General features: G+C 32.3%; 1 long non-coding RNA gene across 1 annotated transcript; it reads left to right on the top strand.

The window, feature by feature from the left end:
* The first annotated feature begins 937 nt into the window (after positions 1-937).
* Positions 938-8,899, top strand: LOC127065825 (uncharacterized). The gene is made up of 3 exons (XR_007782198.1): positions 938-3,159; positions 3,305-3,456; positions 8,737-8,899. It is a non-coding gene; the product is annotated as an uncharacterized LOC127065825 (long non-coding RNA).
* The last annotated feature ends 1,020 nt before the right edge of the window (positions 8,900-9,919 follow it).

The raw sequence follows: 9,919 nt of genomic DNA on the forward strand, positions 1-9,919 counted from the left end.
TGTATTTATAAGAGAGTAGAGTTTCGCGAAATAAATTCAGTGACCGTTCGTTAATAAATAACTATCGCGAATTAGAGTCAGTGCATCACTGAAGAGGATCTCGACCAACTTCGATGTCGACCTACCTCATTTTCAACCAACTACAAATCATCCACCCTCAATTTCGACCTAAATCGCGGTCCAGTGTTTTGGAGCCATCGCAGAACTTCTTAAGTAGTAAGTAATTTTTCAAATCTCTCCGATCACTCGATCATGTCGAGGACGAAAAATCCGAATCGACAAGAGCGATCGGTTTAATTAATTAATAAAAGAGCATTGAGCGATTACGAATGAATTTCTTCGAAGATTTACTTTACGAGAATGGTTTCTTATTCTTTCATTCATTTATTAGATCAGAATAGAATCTTCTCGTTTAAACGCGTTTATAATTATTTAAAATTTTGAATATTTCAATACATTTTTTTATCGCGATAATAAAAAAATCGATATTCACGCGTTCTAATAAAAAATGAGCAAAACAATATTCGCAATGGATTACAAACGAAATTGTATGATTTGCTTTCTAATAATTGGAGTAATCGCTCGTAAGAACGTCCAAGGATTTTTTATTATATTTTTCAATAAAAATTAATGAATAAATATTTAATCAATTTTGTTGTTTTAAAAGAAAAATCTCGATAGAGTCATTGTTTCTGATTGAAAAAAGTCGACTGGAGTCATTGATACAGAAACAAAGAAACTTGTAAAATCACAGTCCGTAGATCTTGAAATAAATCTATCAATTTTTAGCTCAGAATTTTCAACAATCGATATAGTAATTCTCGTTTCTCTCGGTATACTTTTTCGATTTTTCGAGATCAGGTTTTTCTTTTCAGAATTTTTATCGCGTAATTTAGAATAGAGTGCTTCTTAGTCCGTGGGTCTTCGGATGCAGCAACCTCCACGTGGTAAGACCTGGGTCGGTATTACTTGCAATATATCGAAATCTTATGTGATGCAAGTAGTACCGGGCGAATGGCTGCTTATTTCATTTCACGTTTGCAAAATATTTTCTTTTTCATTATATTTCAATATATTGTACGTAAATTATATATTGCTAATCGTATTTGAATAAATAGTTGTACAGTATGATAGAACGATTTATTCGTAGAGAAATTTGTGATATTTTCAAAGAATAATACTTTATGAATCTCCATCGCTTTCAGAAGATACTATTTTATTTATAAATGTATATCAAGGTTTAAGACGGACGATAATTTTTTTAGTACGTTCGTTCCAAAAAATATATCGATTCCAATACGATTTTAGGACGAGTCTTTTTCAAGTCAAGTTTTAAAAAATTCTAAATACGTCGTCTCGTCGTTCGATTTTTTTATCTTTCGAATGAATTATTGTTGGCAAAAATCTGTTAAAAATTACGAGCAAAAAAATTTCTATCGTATATCCTTGAAAAATTACATTGCTACGTAGTACTTCGCTTCTCTCGTGGAATCGCTTACAAAGCAAAAAAAGACACGGATTTATTTTCTTACGTCTCAACACATTAAAACTATACGTACACGTGTATAAATGCCATAGTTGATGATATATTTCGTCTGACCGACACGAACGACAAAGAGGCGCTGATGTGCCACCATTATTTTCCACAAAAACGATTACGTGCTACTAACCTTACGTAATACATTTTCTTCGACGGAATATTTTAGACTTTTTATCAAGAAAATAAAATATTTGCAAGACTCGTAATTCAATATAAAAGATGATTCTCTTTCTGAATTTTGTCTAAATAAAAGTTCCTTTCCTAAAAACGTTTTTCTTGAAAGTAATCCCTATTGAGAAAGATGCGATAAAAAAAAAAAGAAAAAAATTTATTTTAGAAATTTTTCAAATCATCTCTATGAACATTTTTTAACTACTCCTTCCATCTTCAAAGAGAAACATAGCGGCATGCAGATTTGAAGAACTATACGTTCTTACGTAGACACGAGTTCAAAAATATTTATGTATTAAGTAACACAATCCTTTCGTTCACAGGTACCTACCAAGAAGACAGATAATGTACGACAATACGATACGTACAATTAGTCGATGTAAAAAAAAACAGTATCGTTTAGTACCTTGTAAGTCTGATAGTTTGGAATTAGTAATAATACTTTATTATAATTATAATTATAATCGTCGTCCATCTGTAACGAATATTAACATTCTCTCTCTCTCTCTCTCTCTCTCTCTCTCTCTCTCTCTCTCTCTTCTTTTCCGTTTCTCGTCGAAAAAAAATTTTCCCAGAATTCATAGCTGTAACAATTCTCGCTAATATCTATCTTCCTTTTTTACGAGAAGTATATCTCTTATAATATCTCTTGAGAAATGCTATTGGCTCATATTTAATAAGAACCAACGCGATTGGCCGATATCGTTTGCGCCTCCTACTGCTAATCCATTCTACGCGCTTATTGGCTGCTGGATATTACCATCTCTTTTCGACGATATAGCGAACCTCGGAAGGATCAAAAATCGATAATTCTTCTTCGCGTAAGCGTGAACTGCTACGAAATGTGATCGTTCGGTGTGCTCAAAGTGATTAATAGTTTGTATCGGTCATATCAGGGAAGCCGAAAACTATTTATTCTTTTTATTTGTGTTCGTAAAAAAAATTGGTAATCGTCGGGATGACGCGATAGAAAAAATCGAGTTACTTATCTCTATATATATGGATATACATGTGTGCTTGCGTGTGTGTGTTTTTTTTCTAATTTAATGAGTTATCATGAAATAATTGTGGACATAATCTTTCCGCTATGAAAATACCTCCGGAATATCGTCGAAGAAGGAGAAGGAAACCATTTGCGAAGAAGAATGTCGGCGCGAAGGAAAAGAAGAAAATTATTAAAAAAATTACGATCGACGAACCACTTCCGGAATCAAATTCTACCTCAATGTTTAATTTATCATCGACGTCGGTACCGTTGCAGACGATCGCCGTAGCGAAAGAAAAAGATATAAAAAGTTCTGAAACGATCGATATACAAATGCCGGAATTAGATTTTTCGTTTTTAAAATTATCACCTATACCAATAGTTTTGCCAGTGGAACCAATCGACGTACACTCTACGGATAATATATTGGAAACGACGGAAGATCTTTTGCGATTGTTTTTTGGTAAGTGTTGGACTGTTTACATAATAATAACGATAGATCGTAATTAACTATAGAATTAAGCGACAACGAGCGTTAAAAATCTAAATACATTGATTCCTCGTAAATATTACAATCTAATTGATTCTTCTTCATTAAAAATATTTAGGACCAACAGCGCTTCTATGAATCATTTCGGTTAGGCGCGTGAATCAATCTGGTAAATCGATCTCATCGATCGCATATGAAGAAAGCAGGGACATACCGGCGACCTCTTTTTTTTCTCGAGGTCATATCGAATATCGAAACTTTTGATTATAGGTAAGACAAATAGTTTATCTTTACGATATTTTAATAATCTGTAAATACCGACGAATAAAATACGTTGCGAATGAAGAGCCGACGTTACAGCGACGGTACAGATATAATCGTTAAGACGATCTCATCAAAATGGACATCTTAATAAATAACCACTCCTTTTTTTTTCTTTTGCAACAGTAATACTTACATATATTCTCACTTTGTTAATATTATAGTAATATTCTTTCCTTACAACATCCTTGACTACCAATACGTCGTTTTGCTTTATCCATGGATTAACGAAAAAAATTTTTGATTTTTAAGTTAAAAACAGGATAACCATCGGAAGAACGTATCGCTTGGAGAAATTATTGTATTTGGTTTTTATTGCAATATATTATAGACGTCACTGTATTTACGTTTGATAAATACATCAAATAGAAGATCGTATTTCTTTTTCAGACTGTTAAAGCGTTAAATAACGTACATTATACGATACCCTTTTTCTCAGACCATAACACGAATTTCGTTTATCAATTACAATATTCTTATCTCTGTTATATTTTCTCTCTCTCTCTCTCTCTCTCTCTCTCTCTCTCTCTCTCTCTCTCACTCTTTCTTTCATTCTCATTCTCTCTCTCTCTCTCTCTCTTTCTCTACGGATCAAATATTGTACAAAATAAAAAAAGGCCAATCGATAGACATACATGTATGCGCGTACTTCGATCTGTGACGGCTTATACGTTAGGCTCGTAATCACGAGTGATATTAAAACGTATAATAATTACGACGGGATAACGTCTCTCGAGTTTTCTTTTATTTGTTTCATTATTATTTATTTATTTATTTATTTATTTATTTATTTATTATTAATATTATTATTATTATCATTATTATTAGTATTATTAATAATATTATTATTCATCAACTTCTCTTTCTCTCTCTCTCTCCTTCCCTCCCCCTCTCTTTCTCTCTTTCTCCCTTTTTCAATCTAACACACATACCCTTTTATATAATTCACGCTATTCAATCAAACTCTCGTCTTTCGGCCAGGAGAACGTACAATGATATATAATAACATATGTATACGACCGGCCGGCTTACGCGAGAAGAATTGATAATAAATATTCCCATTTAACGAATAATAACCATCGTAATCGAATATCTTCTCTCTTTCTCTCTTCTATCATTTTTTCTTTCTCTCTCAATATAACTGCGTAACTTCATGGTCTACGTATGTATGTATAATATGTATAAAGTATATATATGTATAAAATTAGCCCGATCATGCGAATAGGGGATGAGATAGGATAGGGAGGGGAAAGATGAGGGATGTATATACCAGGCGAGGATTGTTGTATGACGAAGAGAGAAAATCATTGAATTATAGATAATCAAAAATATTGATAATAATTGGTGGTAATTAGTACGTAGGGATACTGACGACAAACAGAAGGTAAAAAGATTCGGAGTCGAAGTTAATCTGGCCTAATTTGTCCCTAAGTTATTCTCGCGAGTAAAGCTCCGTAAAAGTTTCTTTTTCGTTCAACTACCTCTCTCTCTCTCTCTCTCTCTCTCTCTCTCTTTCTCTCTCTCTCTCTCTATATATATATATATATATATTTTTTTTTATTTTATCTTATTTAATTTTATTATTTTTTTGTTTTCTTCGTATGTCATCTAATCCTCCTTCATTTAAGTCGCTCGATACGCGTTTGATTGATAACTCCTCTCTCTCTCTCTCTCTCTTTCTCTCTCTTTCTTCTCGTTCATAACTTCCTCCTTTTCTTCATCTTCTTTTTATAATTTTTTTTTCCTTTTTTATTATTTTTATATTTTTTTTTTTCGTTTTTCTATTCGCTCGAGTAACATCGTCGTGTTAAAAAATATAGCTTTGATGGTTCGTCTTATTGTTTATTATCATTAGGACCACTGGAAAAAGAAGCTTGATATTATTATGTATAATCGAGAGGATAACCGTGTGTGGAAGCGAGACGCCTTTATTGTCATCGCGATGTCTTCTTCGTGCAAGCTCGACAAACGTGTTCGTATTTTCTCTCTCTCTCTCTCTCTCTCTCTCTCTCTTTCTCTTTCAGACTCTCTTTTTTCTTTCTTTCCTTCTTCCTTTTCATTTTTCTTTACTTCTTTCTTTCTTCCTTCCTTTCTTTCTTTCTCTTTTTTTGGTCGTTTCTCATCCGTTCATAAATAATTACGTTCAAAAACAACGCAAGACCCTCGCACTTCCCTTTCACATCTCGCCACAGATTTTTGTTCACAGTTCATTCAATCGATTAGATCGTTAAAGAGATTATCGATAAATTAATAATAATAAAAAATACAAAAAAATAATAATAATAATAAAACACGATCGCGTCGAATGAGCTGCGAGAAAAAATCAGGGAGAATCGTGATCTACGTGTCTGAACCCTTTCTAGGCTTGCGGAATATGAAGACTCGTCTAGCAAAATTTATTTTTGCGCTTTGCCGTGCTCTCTAAAATCTTGTTTGTTTTTTCATTCTCTCTTTCTCTTTTTCTTTGTTCCTTTCTTTCTTTCTTTTCTTCTTATATTTCTTCAATCATTCGGCACTGTGTACGCGATTATCGAGTATAATCGGTACGTGTATATACTATATCTATATGTATGTAATGTATATTTTTTCAAAATAGACACCGAAAGAACTCTCTATTATTCTAGATAAACGCTATCGTAAAAAGACGAAGAAAAATTTAAGCCGCAAAAAGGGTTTCGACGATTTTCCTTTCAGTTTCTTTTTTCCTTCTTTCTTTCTTTCCGTCTTTCTTTTCTTTTCTTTTCTTTTCTTTTTTTTTTACTTTTTTTTCTTCGATTTCCTGGCCCCTCGACACAATCTCTCTCTCTCTATCTCTCTCTCTCTCTCACTCTCTCACTTTTTCATTCTCTCACTCTTTCTATTTCTTCCTGACGCTCACACACGCACGCATATACACGCAGTGGACATATTTCTCTTCCTCTTGCACATCCATCTCTTCCGTAATACTGAAATGAAATTTAATCCTCGAGTTACGAGAAGTCCCTTTACAATATATTGTCTGGATCGTATAACAAGGATCATTTTTTGTCTCTATATACGTACATGTATATATATGTATATATAATATATGTGTAGTAAATATATATATATATGTACATGTGCGTATATTAAAACATTTATTTATATAGCCAACATCATCATATTTAGCATCGACGTCGGCACGCAACGAGCATCATCGAATTGCCATTTTGTTATTTTTTCTTCTTTTTTTATTTTATTTCATTTTATTTATTTATTTTTTTTTTTTTAATTTTTTCTTATGATTCTTCTCTTTACTCCTTCCTCTTTTGTGTTAATTCATTTATTTTATATATATATATATGTCTGTGTGTGTGTGTATATATATATATATATAATATATATATCCGCACTATATCATAAGTTTGGATTTTATTATTTTACAGAAGAACTTAATCTTAATAATGGATATTATTATCATCACATCTCCGTCGTCAACTGCTCGCGCAATGAATTGTTTTATTGTTTATTACTCATCATTATCATTATCATTATCATTATCATTATCATTATTATTTTCATTATTATTATTATTATTATCATTATTAATATTAATAGTTAGTATTATTATCAGATATCATTATCATTAATATTATTATTGTTATTATTATTATTATTATTATTATTGATATTAATTATTAACATTAGTATTATAATTATTATCATCAACGTCGTTTTCGTCGTCGTCGTCGCCGTCGTCTGTCCCTTTCTTTCTCTCTCTCTCTCTCTCTTTATAATAAGTACAATATAATTAACATAATTCTGTTTAATATTTATTCTATAGACAAGACACTCTCTTTCTCTCTCTTTCTCTCTCTCTCTCTCTCTCTCTCTCTCTCTCTCTCTCTCTCTCTCTTTCTAAAGCTAAAAACTAGCGGAGCTCTCCGCGACGTTTACCGACGGCCAAAAGAGCTTTGGTTCCGAATCGAGGATCGTTTTAGAGGGTGGAGGGTGTTGGTGAAAGATCGAAGGGGTAGCTTTGAACCTACCCCTGGATCGATGCACGAAACGACGGACTAGAACGGAAATTGGGCGAGGCTGAACTTGGAAAGATTATGCATTGCCACGATATAATACCTTTTACTAAGTAGATTAGGATATAATCGAAGAAACTAATAATACAAAAATTCGGGACTGGGGGTGGGAAGAAATATTCAATTATTTCCTCGCACTTTCTTCGTCTTCTTCGCCTCTCGTTTGATTTTCTTTCTCTTTCTCTTTTGTCTTTTTTTTTTGCTTTTTTTGTCATTTCTTTCTTCGCATCGATCTCGCGACAAAATGATTCGCAACGTGCATCGTGCATTCGATCGTAATTCGAAAATGAGAATCTTTGAAAGAGTTCGTCATTTTTTCTTTTCTTTCTTTTCTTTTTTTCTTTTTTTGTATTTGCCTTAAACGATAAAATAAAACTAATGTATACGTATATCTCGGTTCGTTATTATCGCAACGTATGTGTCTCGTAACTCCTCTGATCTTTATAATATATATATATATATATTATTTTTTTTGTTGTTTTTTTTTCTTTACATTACCACGTTATACATAAGCGAAGGGTATTCCAAGTGCCAACACGTTAGATAAAAAAGATCTCGGTATAAAATATTGCAGCTCGAGCTTATTGTCGTGCCACGACACAGACTATTTTCCAATATCGGAATTAAATGCTGGAATATTAACGATCAAAAATGGAAGCGTTCGTGTGCGTTTAATCGTACGGTAATATGTATGTATGTATGTAAGTATGTATGTATGTATGTATGTATGTATGATGTACGTACGTACGTATGTATGTATATATGTAATAATACTAATTTTCTATCAATGCGATCAATAATTTATCGTCGAATCGCGACGCTAATTCAATCCTTAAGAAAGTCAAAGTCTCGATAAATCGTGTTTTCATGGATGGAACACCCTAAACTGCTATTACGATTTGCAATTAATCATAGCTAATAATAATAATAATAATAATAATAATAATAATAATAATAATAATAATAATAATAATAATAATAATAAAAAAGGAAAAGGATCGATGGAACTCTGGTATACTATCGCCTATTTTGAAATCTTACAATCGGATTGTCCCACTTGTTGTTTTTTTTCTTTTCTTCCTTCCTTTTCTTTCCACGATGTAAAATTTTCTATAGTAAAACAGATTGAAAATTCTTCCTTTTTCTTTTTTTTTACTCTTCTTTCTTTTTTTTTCAGAAGGCCATTTCCGTCGAATGAGAAGTTTCTGTATTTGTATCTCGTTATTATTATATCATCGTAATATATTATAGTTTCTAACGCCTTCGATAACTAACATGTACGTCTTTTTTTGCGCGCGTATGTGTGAGTGTATAAAGGAATATATCGTTCTTTCTTTCTATCTTTTTTCTCTTTTTTTTTTTTCTTTTTACAGCATTTTTAACAGTACGGTCGTGTATACAAGCAAAGGCACACTTCAAGGACAACGTAGACGAATCTCGAGAATATTCTCACTATCTCTCTCTCTCTCTCTCTTCTCTCTCTTTCTCTCTCTCTCTTCGTTTTCGAGCTGCAATATACCAGAGTTCTAACGAAGAAAAGAAGAATCGATCTAACACGAGAAGAAACGATTGGATTTGATTTGAAAATGATTTTAACAAAGATATTATATAACATTATAGACGTCGGGGACCTCCTCCTCTCTGTCGACGATCAAATAGTCAAAATTTAATTCGGTCTCTTTTGTTTTACGAAAGAGATTTTTTTTTCTTTCTTTTTATTCGTTTATCCGTTCGTTCGTTCATTCGTAAAAGCTAATCAACATCGATTTGGCTCGCAATGCCGTCGGATAAGCGTTACAACATTAACAATGGCTCGACGGTACTCTCGTTGCAAGCCAAATCTTCCGGTAAATCGAGCCTTTCAAACCGGTCACACTCATTTACATTTTTATTTTCTATTCTTTTTTTTTCTTCTTTTTCTTTCCCTTTATTTATTTATTTATTTATTTTTCTTTGTTTACCTCCGTTCTCTTTTAATATATCTACGAATGATCGCGAATCCGTAGATGCGTCGCAATTTCGGAATTGTTTTTGATCAAGTGGAATAGGATCGACGATCGATAGTCGGACGAAAAACCATAACAATTTTAACGTAAAATGTATATTTGTATTCAAGTAGGTATTATTTATTATGTGTATTTATATGCGACGAGCCCGACGATCGATCACTACCGATCAATTAACTATAATTACGCACCTTGTCTATTCGTTCGTTGGGAGAGTGGAAAGGAAAAGAAACAAAATCAAGAAAAAAAAAAGAAAAAACAGGAGTAAAAATATGAACAGAAAAAAAGAAGAAGAAGAAGAAGAAAACAAACCAAACAAAAATAAAAAATAAAAAAAAAGAAATAAATCACAAA

The sequence above is a fragment of the Vespula vulgaris genome, chromosome 8, assembly GCF_905475345.1.
Source record: "Vespula vulgaris chromosome 8, iyVesVulg1.1, whole genome shotgun sequence".
NCBI lineage: Eukaryota > Metazoa > Arthropoda > Insecta > Hymenoptera > Vespidae > Vespula > Vespula vulgaris.